At 40.8% G+C, this 14,257-nt stretch overlaps 1 protein-coding gene across 1 annotated transcript in view; it reads left to right on the top strand.

Moving 5' to 3' along the window:
• The window catches only part of SH3KBP1 (SH3 domain containing kinase binding protein 1), a 233,214-nt gene that overhangs the window by 124,662 nt on the left and 94,295 nt on the right, over positions 1–14,257 (top strand). The window lies entirely within an intron of this gene.

Consider the following 14,257-nt stretch of genomic DNA (forward strand, 5'->3'; position numbering starts at 1 on the left):
CTGCCAAGGTCTTCCTATTTTCAGCACTGCAGATATCCATCGCTACATGGTGTTCCTCTGAGATCTCTGAACAAGCACAAGCGAAAGGTCTCCCAAGATCTTTGTAACCTTATTTCAGCTGAAATTTACCAAAGCCTTTATAGTTCAGTCTGTCTGTAAGAGGTAGAAGGTTATAATACTTCTTTTTCTCACACATTTTTTCCATTTAAAGCAAATTTTAAAAATCTGACCTTTGCAATGATGAAAGTTGTTTGTTCTGTTTTTGTAAGGAAGTACCTATTCGTTTGTTAGTGGCACTGGTGACCTAGTCTTGTGATCAGTGCTGCTAAAGATATTTACAGGTAACGTTCCCTCAGACTAGAATGAAATATGTTAACCATTTTAGTGTGATGGAAAAGGAAGAAGGGCTTTACGTGAAGTTCATTTCAGTGAGACTGCAGACTGCTTTCTAAAGCCTATATATGTTATCATGTTCATTGCAAACGCAGTGAGTCTTGGAAGAACTAATTGTGTAGGTGTAGTTTCAGCTCTGGATTCTGTAGTGTTTGGTACTCTACACGTGAAAAGCTAAGTGGTACCACTCATGGCAGAATACTCCAGTTTTATCTGTATGAAAGACTGGAATGTTTCTTCCCCGAATAATTTGGTAACATTTAGTTTATAATGAGCATCCTAAAAGCTTTGTTTAATAAAAACATACTTTGGAGTGTGTAAAAGCAGCCACAAAGCATTAGCTTATTTCACCGGCACCCATAATGGCACAGGCTTAGTTCAAACTCAGGTTTGTGTGCTGGTTCTGACTGTCAGTGGCACCTAAAATCTGTGACACTTTCATTGAGAAGACATAGGTAACACAGATATCATTTTTGTCTCTTTGACTAAATTGAAGATAACTCTAGCTGTGAGATGGATTATCTTCTTTCTTCTATGTAGTTTAAGTCTTCGGAGACGCTTTGTGGCTAGCGAAGATGATGTGTTATTAGGAGCTATTTTCTAAATAGCAAGAGAGCTATAAAGCTGAAAACCACTGTAAACCTCCTCAGACAGAGGCAGGGACTCAAGGAATGTTGAGGTTCTTATGGGAGATATAATGCTATTTTATTTATTTTTCTTAGAGTAAAACTATTGATTTAAGAACTGCATTCCCCTGGGAGGGGGAGAATTATGAGAACTGTGCATAAAATCAGTTCTTTATATGTGGTTTATGTAATTGTTACAGGTGTTGCCTTATGAGGCTGTGTTCAGGCACATTTGACTCTAGATTTGAAAATCTCCATAGTGAGGGTACAAAAATTTCATTAAGTTTATATGACTGACTAGAAATGATAATCTCACTTCCAGTACCTGTGCTTGGTCTTAAAAGCAAAATGAAAACCAAGCAAGTAAACCCTGGAAGATTTGGGCACTGGGCTAGCATTGCTGTTGAAATGCTTGGGGGTACAAGCATTCATATTTACAATAACTCCTTTTTCTTTCTCTGGAAACATGTTTGTGTATGTCTGTGTCATAGAACTTTGTAAGGCAGAAACCTTCAATATGAATATGAATTCTAGATTATTGTTAACACTCGGGTGTGAGAGACTGTCCTGGTTGTCCCTGTACTAGAGCTTTGTGTGGTCATGCAGGTTCCATGCAGCTTCTAGAGGGGCCTAGACAGGGTTGGGGTATGGCTCTGTAATCTTGAGCAGCAACCTAGAACTTGTAAAATGGGTAAGGTAATACTTGACAGTTTTACTGTGAGATGTGGGGAAGTAGCATTGGCTCTTTGGAGAAGGGACTCGTGTAAACAAATGAGTATTTTTCAGTTAATAGTTAAACTTCATGTTTTGGTTAAAATTGGTTAAACTTTCTTTTAATCAGATTTTATTGTTCCTCTCTAAAGAGAAATGTTTTGGAAGAGCAGTTGTAATTTCTTGTGAATTCAGAGTAGAATAAATACAGAAGAGAAAAGTAGCATAATATTGCTTTTTGGGAATAATATTAATAAAAATAGGTATTTCTCTTTCTGTTGTTATGATCTACACAGGCCCAGTGGGCAGAAAGGTCCTGTCTGATTTTATTGGTTTGTTCTGTCCATGTAAATTTTATGGCAGATCAGAGCAAATGGCCAGAAGGAATGATCTTGGCTTCTTTTTACGCTCACCCATAGAATAACTCAAAAGTTTCCTCAGAACAAAAAGCCCCTTTTTAAAAAAATGGCTGGGGCTACTTTTAGAAGAGTCTAAATATTTCTGAATACCCATAGTGGGACTTACTTGCCCTTTAATTGGAAAGGTTGGGATCCTATGCTTCCCCTTAGATGGTGGGTGCTCAGCAGATTGGAAAGCAAGGAGTGTGGTGGGCTGACCCAAGCTGGAGGCCAGGTGCCCACCAAAGCTGCTCCGTCACTCCCCCTCAGCTGGGCAGGTCAGAGAGAATATAACAAAAGGCTCCCTGGTCTAGACAAGGGCAGGGAGAGATCACTCACCAGTTACTGTCACACAACTCAGGGAAAAATAATTTATTACCAATCAAATCCAAGCATGATAATGAGAAATAAAGACTAAATCTTAAAAACACACACTTCTTCCTGGGCTCAACTTCACTCCTGATTTCTCTCCTTCCTCCTCTCCAGCAGCACAGGGGGACAGAGAATGGGGATTGTGGTTGGTTCATCTCACGTTTTCTGCCGCTCCTTCCTCCTCAGGGAGAGGACTCCTCACACTCTTCCCCTGCTCCAACGTGGGGTCCTTCTCACAGGAGACCTCAGTCCTCCATGAACTTCTCACATATGAGTCCTTCCCATGGGCTGCAGTTCTTCATGAACTGCTCCAGTGTGTGTCTCATCCATGGGGTGCAGACCTTGAGGACCAGGCTGCTTCAGCGTGGGTCCCTCATTGGGTCACAAGTCCCCACAGCAAAACTCCTTCCGTGTGGGCTCATCTCTCCAAGGGGACACCAGTCCTGCCAGGAGCTTGCTACAGTGCAGGATACCTATGGGGTCACAGAATGCATCAGCTGTGCATGCAAGTGCTCCAGCATGGGGTCTTCCACAGGCTGGAGGTGGCTATCTTCCACCATGGACCTCCATGGGCTGCAGAGGAATCTCTCCTCCAGTGCCTGATACACCTCACACACACACCCTCCTCCTTCACTGACCTTGGTGTCTGTACAGCTTCTTGTATCCTCCCCTTCCTTTCTCTGGCCGCAAAAAAGCCCCACCCCATCCTGCCACTTGTTGTGGGTTTTTTTCTCATTCTTAAATATGTTATCCCAGAGATGCTGTGACTGTCACTGATGGCCTCAGCCTTGGTCAGAAATGACTCCAGACTTGAGCTGTCTGGTATTGGCTCTGTCAGACCCAGGGGAAGCTTCTAGCTGCTTCTTGCAAAAGCCACCCCTGCAGCCCCCTCCCCCCACCCCCAAACCTTGCCATGCAAACCCAAAACAACTTCTGAAAAAGGAAACATGGGAGCAAAGAACATTCTTCACTGTGGTGTTCTGTGGGGGCTGAAGGGGAATCTCTACTCCAAATGCCTCCAGCATCTCCTGCCCCTCCCTCTGCACTGACCTGGGTATCTGCAGAGTTGTTCCTCTCACATACTGTTAACTCCTGCCTTCTGACTGCAATTGCTCTTGGTGTTGTGCAGGTTCTATTTCCCCTTCTTAAATAAGTTATCCCAGAGTTGCTATGACCATTGCTGACGGGCTCAGCCATGGCCAGTGGCAGGTCTTTTCTTGGAGCAAGCTGGCATTGGCTCTGTTGGATATGGAGGAAGCTTCTGGCAGCTTCTCATAGATGCCACCCCTATAGTCACCCTGCTGCCAGTACCCTGGCATGCAAACCTAATGAAAACTGTTGCAGGATCAGAAGGTTGTAGGTTTGGGGGTTGGCTGGTTTGATTTTAAAGGATTTGTCCTAGCTGTAAGCCAACTGCCAATATTTTTGTCTTCAAAGGCACATTTCAGTCCCTTGTCTTTAAAGCATCCTCTTAAATTAAAATGTTGTTTCCTTTGAGACAATGTTACAGCATGAACAGGAAGTATGCATTATAATTTTATCACTGTATTAAATGGATACATGAATTAGAATATTATTTTCTAGATTTCTCGTATATCTAGTATGAGTTTTAAGACTGTTTTCAATACCAATCTTGTCCTTACAGCCTGTTAAGAAGCAAAAAAGTGTCACATAGTCAGATGAATCGTATCAGAGAGAATCACAGCTTAATATTAAGATGATTTCAAAAGCATGTTAGTATGTTGATGGCAGTGTCATGACAAGACTTAAAGGTGGCCTTCTCTATCTTGCTGTTTCTCATATGTGTCTGTTCAGGAATTCCTAGGCCACATGGTATGTATCAACTATTTTTAGAACCTGTTAGTGATGGCCCCTGAGATGTCATGACTGCTGGAGCTAAAACTGATGATAGACTTGTCAGCTAATGGTTCAGTCAGGCAACCTCTTGTATTTTGAGTTCTTGGAACTTGAGATGTCCATTCCTGTCTCTCTGGTTCTCCTCAGTATCATGAAGCTTAATGTACCTTTCTCTTAGCAATTTAATTATTGTTTAACTGGTTTAATAGCATCCTTTTAATGGTGTTTGTAAAACAAGGTGGAAAGATGGATTTGTGGCATTTTGGTTTCCTAATTAGGTAAAAATAAGGCAAGGAAAAATTTTTGCTGTCAATTAAACTACAAGAACAAAACAAAGAAATGGAGTTTTACAACACATAAATGACTATAGCTTTTTATCTTCTGAAAGTCCAACAGAATGATATGCAAGGGAAAACACTACACATTTTTTGTAACATAATGTTTGTAATGCTATGTTGGGACAATTCACATGTACTGGCTTATTGTGCTGCAAAATTTTACAGAAGACTTTAATTTTTATCATAGTATATCTGCATGATAATGGCAACAAGCTGACAGTGGGTATATGCTTGGGCTTGCCTGGGTACCTTGGGTTTAACAGAACCCAAACACAAAACACCTCAACTGATCAAGCATTTACCCTCACATGACTTTCATACCACAAATACCAGAGCACGAGTTATCTTGCTATCAAAGAAAAAACCCTACAGAATTACTGTTTTTGAGAATTAAAATTTTAGCTTGAAGTTCTAAGATGGGAAGTGTGATTTGTTGGGGTTTCTTGTTTAGTTGCTTTCTTTTTTAATTTATTTTTTCATTTCTGTTAATGTGTGTCGAGTCAAAGCACCTGATTAAGCTGTTGGTTGAAAAACTGATTTATTCAGGTTTTAGTGTCCTATTCCTTCAACTAAGAATTCTTCAAAACCAGTTCTCACATCCAAAACATTTCTAATAAGTCAGCTTGGAAAGCTGCAGTGTGTCTGCTGCTCACAGGATCCTGGTATATAAAAGAAATGTGAGTATTTCAGTGTCCTGTTTGGATGTCAGCTGTGCTTGTTGGAGTGCACTACATCTGCATCAGGAGTGTTGAGCCGCTGTGAGTACGTCGTTGCAGTCATGACTCTTTTCAGGCTTCCTCTGCGTCCGTGAGGAGACTGAATGAGACAGACTACTAATCACATTCGCAACTTGATGGACAACAGAGAAAAACCTAAGACAAAAATGCATTCTGTTGGACATTGTAAAGTAGAGCTTTAGCAAAATCATGAGATTCTTTTATCTGACCTACATGCAGTAAGAATATTTTAACTTCATGTACAATCAGATACTTTTGTTAATATTCTCGTTGTTTTGCTAATGAGGCTTTAAAAATGTTAGTGACTGAAAATACAGATTAAAACCTCTTCCTCTCCCTTCTTTTTACCATCATTCGATCTCTTCACCCCCACCCTGCCCCTTGTCTTTTTTTTCCCCCTCTTTCCTTCTCTTGCCTGCTGTCAGGAAAATCTGCCTTTGAAGGGACAATTCTGTACAGAGTGGCACCGGCAAAGATTGACAGCTACAGACGCTATAACAGTGAGTGTGTTTCAAAATCAACAAGCAATAGCTTTAGTCCTCAGTACTTGTTTGATTTATCTACACTTGTAAAATGTGCCACTGCTACTCACTTATGGCTACCCTACGTGCATATCTTTGTCTGTAAGCTGAAGTCAGTTTGCTGCTGATGAACTGCCTACCCTTAATGCAATGAGAATGCACTCCTTCCTTCTGTGCATGTGTATGTAATATGTCCATATATATATATATGTATGTGTGTAAGCCTACAGTCAGTTGTGAATTATGTTGGATGTTTGGGTCTCAGCTATGGATTGAAATTAAGATCATTTAGTCCCATTATTTTTACTGCCTGAAACATGAAGACTATTGGTAATAACCGCAAATCTTTGAATTAAATTTCCTTCTGCTCTAACAATAAAGTTCACATTTGATTGCAGAATTGACAAAATACGCTTTGCTTTTCTTAGAAAACATTGCAGGGTTTGGTTGCTTTGTGTTTTGGGGGGGTTGTGTTGTAGGTTTTGGTTTGATTTTAATTCCATCCATGCTCTTCATTTGGCATTCCGTCTTTGACAGCTATTACTCACAGCATTTTGGTTGATACGTTTTTTTCTGCCAAGGAAGGTAAAAGTTATAAAGCTCCTTTCATTTCATGTTCAGGTTTTTGCCTTCTGCATTTCGGAAGCAGGGAACATGCTTCTTTTCATATGCTTTGACTACCCTGTTAATGCCGAAGAAGAGAGGATGGTGACATCAGATGCAAGGCAGAGGAAGCAAGGAAGACAGAAATCTGTCTTTCCACCTGCTTCCTCATTGATAAATCTAGCAGATAGGGATCCTACTGAGTCACATTCAGTGTGACTCAGTACAAAGTGTTCAGTCCTGTTCTCTGATGAGCAGGATGTTGTGCTAACTTTGGCATCTGCTTTTGTCCCGGACAGCTTTCTCTTGAGAAGATCCAAGTTGTGCTGTCCTTCTTCCTCCTTTCTGGCTGGGGGGTGTTTGCTCTCCTACCTCTGAGGACTTCTGTCTTATGCACGTGCACAGCAAAGGATCAAGCAATTGAAGTGGTAGTCTTCTATTCTGATAACTTGCTATTAAACCTTTTTTTTTTTAAATAAAACCTTATCTTTTTTTTAATGCAAAAATCTTTGTGGATGTGTGCAGTGCTGAGTATTCTCCCTGTGGAGAATTATCTCTCAAAATTCATCTATTTTCTGCAGTTCTTTTCAGGCTTCCAACCAAGCTCTTGCTCTGGCTGGAGCAGAACATGTGGCTGGCGGTCTTCACATACTTCTGCTGCTTCTTACCGTATGGTCTTCACAATTGCTTATGCATCACTCAAATTGCATGCTTCTTGCAGAGTTCTTAGACCATCATGTCCTCAAATCAACCTATCTGATGAGCATAATAAGGAATTCTGAAGTAAATGTCCAGTATGCTTGACTTCTGACTTTAAGTTCCAGCTTCAAATTGGATGCAAGGTCTGCCTTGGAGCTTTTCATTTCACATTAACCTTTCTGGGCAATATTGCCCTAGCATTACTTTTCCGAGTTTTCCGGAAACTGGCTTTGCCCAGACCATTTTTTGTAGTGTCAAATGACCCTTCCCCTTTCTGGAGTAATTTAGTGTGAATTTAGTCACTTTCCCAGTTCTGCTAGAGCTCTGCATTTAGCTCTCCCATGGTTGTGCCATGTCACAGAAAATAAATTTCATCAAACCAATTTCATGGAGCAGCACTCCATGGTTGGATGGGAATCTACTTGTATGTTTGATAACCAGCTGCAAGAAGACAGCTTAACCCGCAGCAGATTGTCTCACGCTGCTCTGAGCAAATGCCCATCTAAACTTTGTTTTTAAAGCTAACCAAAGATCTCATGCTCAATACCACCTCCCTAGGCATTTGGTTGAGACTTGTAGGGCTTTTTTCATGCCGCAGAGGTATTTTGCTTTCTCTGTAGAACTGCATCTCAGAAGGCCAGATGTCCAGCTATATTTGTTGGCTATTTGTTGCTTACTGAGTTGGCTGGGATGGTACACAAAATCAGGTCATCTGGGAAAGTTTTGAACAAAATGAGGGTTGGCACTGTTGATACTCTCAGGGATGTTGCCTCCTAAATGAACACGCAAGGAGGGTTCATTATTCTTTCTGCTATATCTGTCGGCAGCTCGCTTTCAGTGCACTCCTGTTCTTCTAGAACAGGCCTACAGAAGAGCGGCCTCCTCCTTTCGTTTCATATCTTATCCTGCTCCTCATTTTTAGGCAAATATCCGAGTACTTATATGTCCAGTGCAAATCATTTGGAGGCATTCCACGGAATTGGTTTTGGTTAGGGATGTCTGTTGAAAACAACCCGCAGACGCTTTGATTTCAGCTGTTTTCTCTGTAAATTCTCCGGAGTCAATTCATAGCTCTGGATTAGCTATGCCCAAAGGGTGCTTGGGTTCACCTGTCTCACACTGCATGAAGGTTGCTGAACTTTAGCAGCAGGCTTGGAGCTTTTACTTTACAGACATCTGCTTAAGTGCTAAAATACTTTTATTTTGAAAGCCATTTTGCAACTGCTGTGTTTAAAAGAAGTTTTCTTGACTGAGGCCTGTAATAGCTAAATGCTGTTGAATTAGCAAGCTGCTTCTAGATACCTTCCACTGAAATAGTGCATAAACACTGGGCCTTGCCCTCATACACTGGCATGGCTTTTTCGATCATTAGGTATGCCAGGCTCCGCTCAGCAGTAATTCCAACTCCTTTAGCATTCTGCTCATTAACTTGCTGTCAGAAAATTTTTGCTACTGTGTATGCTGGATGAAGAAGGACACACAGCAACAAAAAATGACTTTGTTTTGTTGATCATAGCCCTCTTTTCTCTCATTCTGCAACTTTCCTGCACCTCCACGAAAAATGCTTCTTCGATTTTTAATTTTTTTTTTCTTTTTCCTGGTTTAATTTCTCTTTCTTCCTTCACTTTCTTTTTCTTCAAAGATGCTATAACCGAGGAACAGGGCAGATACAGTGCTTGGTTTGACAAATACTTGCCTCTCTTTCCTTATATATGGATCCACAATGCTGTCAGTAGTAGATATTAGATATAATGGAAGAAGATGAGACAGGATCGTTGAAACAGAAATATTCGTGAGTAACCTTAATTGTGTTTTTTATTGCTCCACCACTTTTTTTAAACTTTTTTTTTTTACCCTCTTAACCATTGATGAAAAAAGGCTGGTCCGAGTTCAAAGAAATAAATATGCTTGATGTATTTATGACATCACTGACCCCATTTAAGAGTGTGTGAAGGTGAGCAAAGTTAAATGAGAAGCCTCGATGTGGATTTTAACAGTTCTGAGAAGAATTTTTATTTCATCTAAACTTCTTGTAACTTGCTTACAAAGAAGAACACACATTAAATACACAGTTGCTACAATGAAAAATAACATCTGAGAAAGAACAATACCAAAATTGAGTGAGGGAACTTTTGATGATTAAAAATAAGCATCCTGTTTTCTGGAGAACAAATGTACAGATGGTGAAGGATCGGGGGTGGTGGGTGGAAGAATTATGTTGACTGGGGTGAAACCCATTAATTGCTTCCATTGATGTGAGCTCTAACAAGTGGTTTTCCCTGAGTCTCACAAAATGCCACTTTTTGCTGAGTGGCAGGTAAAGAATCCTTTTGGCCGTGATTACCCATCCTTTCGCGTGTAATAACATGTTCCTGTACTGGGTGAGAACAAGAGTGGTGAAAAAATAGTTCCAAAATGAGGATGATGATGGTATGGTTGTAGAGCTCCTGTGAATGAATGATTGTTTCTATTCGCTCTTGCAGTACTTGGGGAAATGGCTGGGGATGAGGTGACGCCACCAGCCTCTGTATTGATGGCTCTGTGTTCATGCTGCAGAAGATGCTTGCGCTGCATTGCCCTTAATGCATGCTGCTACGTGGTGCTGGACACCGCTCCCCTTTTCCCTGCATGGTTTCTTGTGCAAGCATAAAAATCTTGGGGCTGTTTCCCGCGTGGCAAGAACTGTTGTGCTAAGGAAAAAGAACATGCTAAAAGGAAATGACAAAATGTTTAGATTACACTGTTACATTTCTTCGAGGACTATAACTGAGAATAACAAATAATGACTAATATCGAGATAGTATGCCTCAGCCATTTGTACATGTATAACTGTTCTTGCTAAAGAAGCGTAAATTTGGGTTTTGACAGTGTGAATTTATTAACCTTTAAACTATGAAGGTTCAACATGGCTTTGTTCTACAGTAATATTTAAAATCAAACTTCCTTTTCTGGTTTTGATTTCTTTTTTATGACACTTTGGAATGTTGTTGGGGATGACTTCAACAAAATGCAGGACTGCGATAAAAAGCGAGGTTAAGATAAATACCTCATAGGCTGCGAGTATTTGTTCTGCCCTCGCCAGTACGAGAGGAAAAGGAAGAAGGGGAGTTCCTGTCTGATCTACTGCAGTTGCCATGTATAACTTCACCTTCTTTGTCATTCAGATCAGTCACTCGGGCGTTCCACGCTGTCATTCTCTAAATAGAAGGAAAGGACATATTTCCTCTCGCCTTCCTTCCCTTCCATAAAAGGCAAAAATCTCAATAAGCTCCATTTACAGAATCACAGACATTTACATATGTCTTTGTTCTGTTAAACACAGTTGCCAGCATTTCTCTTTGGCTGCCAAGCCAAAATGGGAGATCCTTTGCATCGTCTCAGGTGTGTGCTTCTGAACAGCTGACCTTTACGTCACTTAGCAGAGGTAGCCCAAGAAGTGCTTAGAGGGCCAGAGCATCTTTGGGCTTATACATCATCTGTGGGCTGCCTTTTGCCCAGCACCATAGATTGTCTGTGGAGAGAACAATCCAGAATAAAGAACAGAAATGAAATTGCTAAATAACAGCTCAAAATAGAAAGCTCTGCAAAGCTCACAATGTATTCCCCCTTTTCCTGCCATTTTAAGCTATTTAGAAACCATTTGTTTCCTGCTTTGAATCGAGTTAATTTTATCGCAGCTGTTTATTTTTGTTTTAACAGCTTTACTTTACACAGCCCTTTATCATCCCAAATATCCTTCTGATTTATTAGAGCCTTGGTTGGATGCCAGTGCAGCTCTGTGGCCATTGGTGAATGTAGTCTGATGTTGCTGTCTCTTTTTAATCCCTGTTTGAGCTAATCTGTTTTGGTACATTTCAGAATGTTGCTCTGAAAAGACCTGTAACTGGCATAGCAGGAGCGTCATGTGTTTGAAATGTCTTGGGAAAACTAATCTCTCTTATATATCCATAGAGGAAAAAAATGTGTGTGAAGTGCGAAATTCCTCCAGACATGTTGTGAGAATTTAATCTTCATGAATACTAATTTATCTTGTGATTGTAAGGAGCAAGAAGCCACAGAGAATCATAGTGCTCTGAGTGGTTTTAAATAGCCCTATGTCAGTAGTCCCGTATCTTATCCCAGCCAAAAGTTAGCAAAAGTTGATTTCTGGGAATTTTAGTTTCTTGCCGGTGATGTTGCCCTTGTTCAGACTTCAAGGTGCTTACTATAAAAGTTCACTCAACACTCAGATTTGAGCTCTACCTGCAGGTGTTTCAGCAACAATGAATCTAGGTAAAAGAACAGTGTCTTTCCTTATACAGCCAGAAATGGGAAGTGACACTCCCGAAAGACTTATCTCCTTCCTGAGAAATTTTAAAGATCTGGAAAATCTGCCAGCTATTAGGGCTGGTGTGATCATAGGCACAGTAGTGAGCACTGTGTTGACATTACATGCTTTGCTTGTCAGCTCTCCACATGCTGACAGAGAGCTGACAGTCTAGAAAACAGAACCTAGAAAAGGTTCTATTTTGTTTGGTTTTTTTTAAAAGGCCTGACTACTGTAGCTTTTATTCTGCTCTAGTTATATTTGGAGTATTTAATAACTGCCCTTAAAACCAAAAGCAGAAGATGTGCTTTTGAGGAGAGCAGTCTGCTGGGCCGCGGGCCTTACCTTAGAGCTTCAGTTCAGAGCTGCACTGCAGCTGCTTCGGCCTGCGTGGGCGTGTTGGTCAGCAGCAGCAGATGACGCTGCCAACTGAAATGTTTCCCAGGTTTTAATGTCCATTGAGCAACCTGCCTTCCCAGCTAACTGTAACTCTTCTTGCAGAAAATTTCCTGTTTAAAATTCGTAATGTGGCAGCCTGGATCGCTCAGGTTGCTGCTTTGTTCCCAGCTGTGTCTGTGGGCTGCATTTGCCTTCTGGGGAAACTGTGTCCCTGGCTCTGTTCTCCTAGAGAGCTGTTCGCAGTAGTAGTGAAAAATGCTATGGAAAGCTGTAGAAAAGAAAGAAAGAGGGTGGTTGGAAGATGAACATTTTTACATTTTTAAGAGGGAGGCATCACCTCAGGCATCAGCCATCCCTTCCTTGTGTGGGCAGGGCTAGGGAGGCCTGTGCAGCTGCGCTTGGCAGGATTGCTCCTGGAGAATTGCTGACATATATATGCTGGCATATATGCATACATATATATACACACACATTTATACACACATCAGGGAACAACCCAATTGAAAAATAAATGCAAGGAGATAATTTGTTGGGCAAAGGTGGACATAGTGTTGCAAATTCTTGCTTGCAAGTTCTTGATCTGTACAAATCAGAGGTGTATATCTCATGTACCTTGGGAGGAAGGTAAGAGAGTCTCCTTAGCTAAGATTAAGAGCATATTAGATAATTTCTGCAGGACTGTTTTGTCCTTAAACACTGCATAATTTTTCTTAATGTTGTCGCAGATCTTCATTTTATCCTCATTTTTATCCACTGCATATAGCCCTCTCCTTCTGCCCCCTTTGTCTCATTCCCTCAGCCTTAAGGTGATCAGAGCGAGAGCAGACTAGTTTTTGGAAAAGCTGTGACTTTTATTCTTAATTATTTGTTTACATCCAGGGGGCTCCTGAGCTTGTGTCAATCAAAAAGTAATAAATTATGTCATTTTTCCCAATTGGTCAGGAAGGATTCTTTTAACTTTGAAGGAGCTTGGTAAGGTTGGGCTCTGTATCTGGCTACCAAAATGCAGTTTAGTTTGGACAGGCATCACTTCAGTCCATTTTGTCCTCATTAAAATAATCCAAAAACACCACCAAAAAATGCTATTTCCTATGTTGGTTTTCTTATGAGGACTGTATATGGAGACAAAGCTTTGTGGCAGCATTGGGAATGGCTGTTAGGTTGCTATCAAGCACAGATGGGTGATACTAGAGGGATGTGTTTTAAGGCTGAGATAAGGTTTCTGATACAAGGTGTGATGTCTCATCATAGGAGAATGGTAATAAAAGATGAAGAAGCCATAATGAAAAGTTATGACCCAGAAACAAATACTAATTCTTATTGTAGCCCCTTGTGGTTTCTGATCTCTCTTTCATGTAGGCTTCAAAGATCTGGAAATCAGTGTGGACCTGCTGATTAATTCTCATAATGACTTCCATATTTTGTTTCCAACAACTGGCCAAGGTCAGGTCCTCCTTCCATGATTAGCGATGCAGAAAGCTGTTTTTAAAATAGCTTTTCTGTTCATCTCAGGAAGTGACTAGGAGCAGTCATGGCTCCTAGCAGCTACAATACAGTCACTTGTGGAGGAATGTATCTGCACTGATCTTTCCCTCCATCACAGAGTAGTTCAAGGAAATTCTGGCAAAGGTGAAGGGACAACATATTCCAGGGGATATTTTTCCTATCTCCTATTAAAATCTTTTATTCAGCAAAGAGATGATGACCGCTGTGTTTTCTTTGAGTCTTTTTGAATGTGGACATTTTATTCTCAGAAATATTGCTTGTAACTTAGTATACTTGACTGGGGACCTTTCTCTTTGCACTTAGAAGTAGAAAAACCAGTTGGTTTCTCTCAGCTGTGGCCCTGGTGACTGATCTTTTGGAAAGCTGGGAAAGGTCCAGCCAGTAGAACAGATTTTTTCTGTTACTGGTGAAGTCACAACAAGGTGTAGGAGTAAGAAAGAGGCAGTGACTTTCACTTGTTGCCTGAAGAGATTTATGTCTCTGTGTGTTGTGGCTCTGCTACGGATAACAACCCCACTCCCTCAAACCACAGCACAGAGCAGGATCACCGTGAATGCTTGAATTCCCTGGTTATTGCTTTCACAAGCTCTTGATGATAGTGATAGCTGGAATACTATCATTCTACCATCAAAAACCAGTGAGACCAGATTTGAAGTTTTCCTCAGGCCCTTAGATGTCCAAGTAAAGTGATCAAGAACCCAGCATATTTTAAAAAATAATTTTAGTATTATTTAGAATTCAGCCTTGCAGTTTATGGAACAAATCACTTCCTTAGTGATATCTTAATTCAA

Source organism: Gallinula chloropus (genome assembly GCF_964237585.1).
Source record: "Gallinula chloropus genome assembly, chromosome: 1".
Classification (NCBI taxonomy): domain Eukaryota; kingdom Metazoa; phylum Chordata; class Aves; order Gruiformes; family Rallidae; genus Gallinula; species Gallinula chloropus.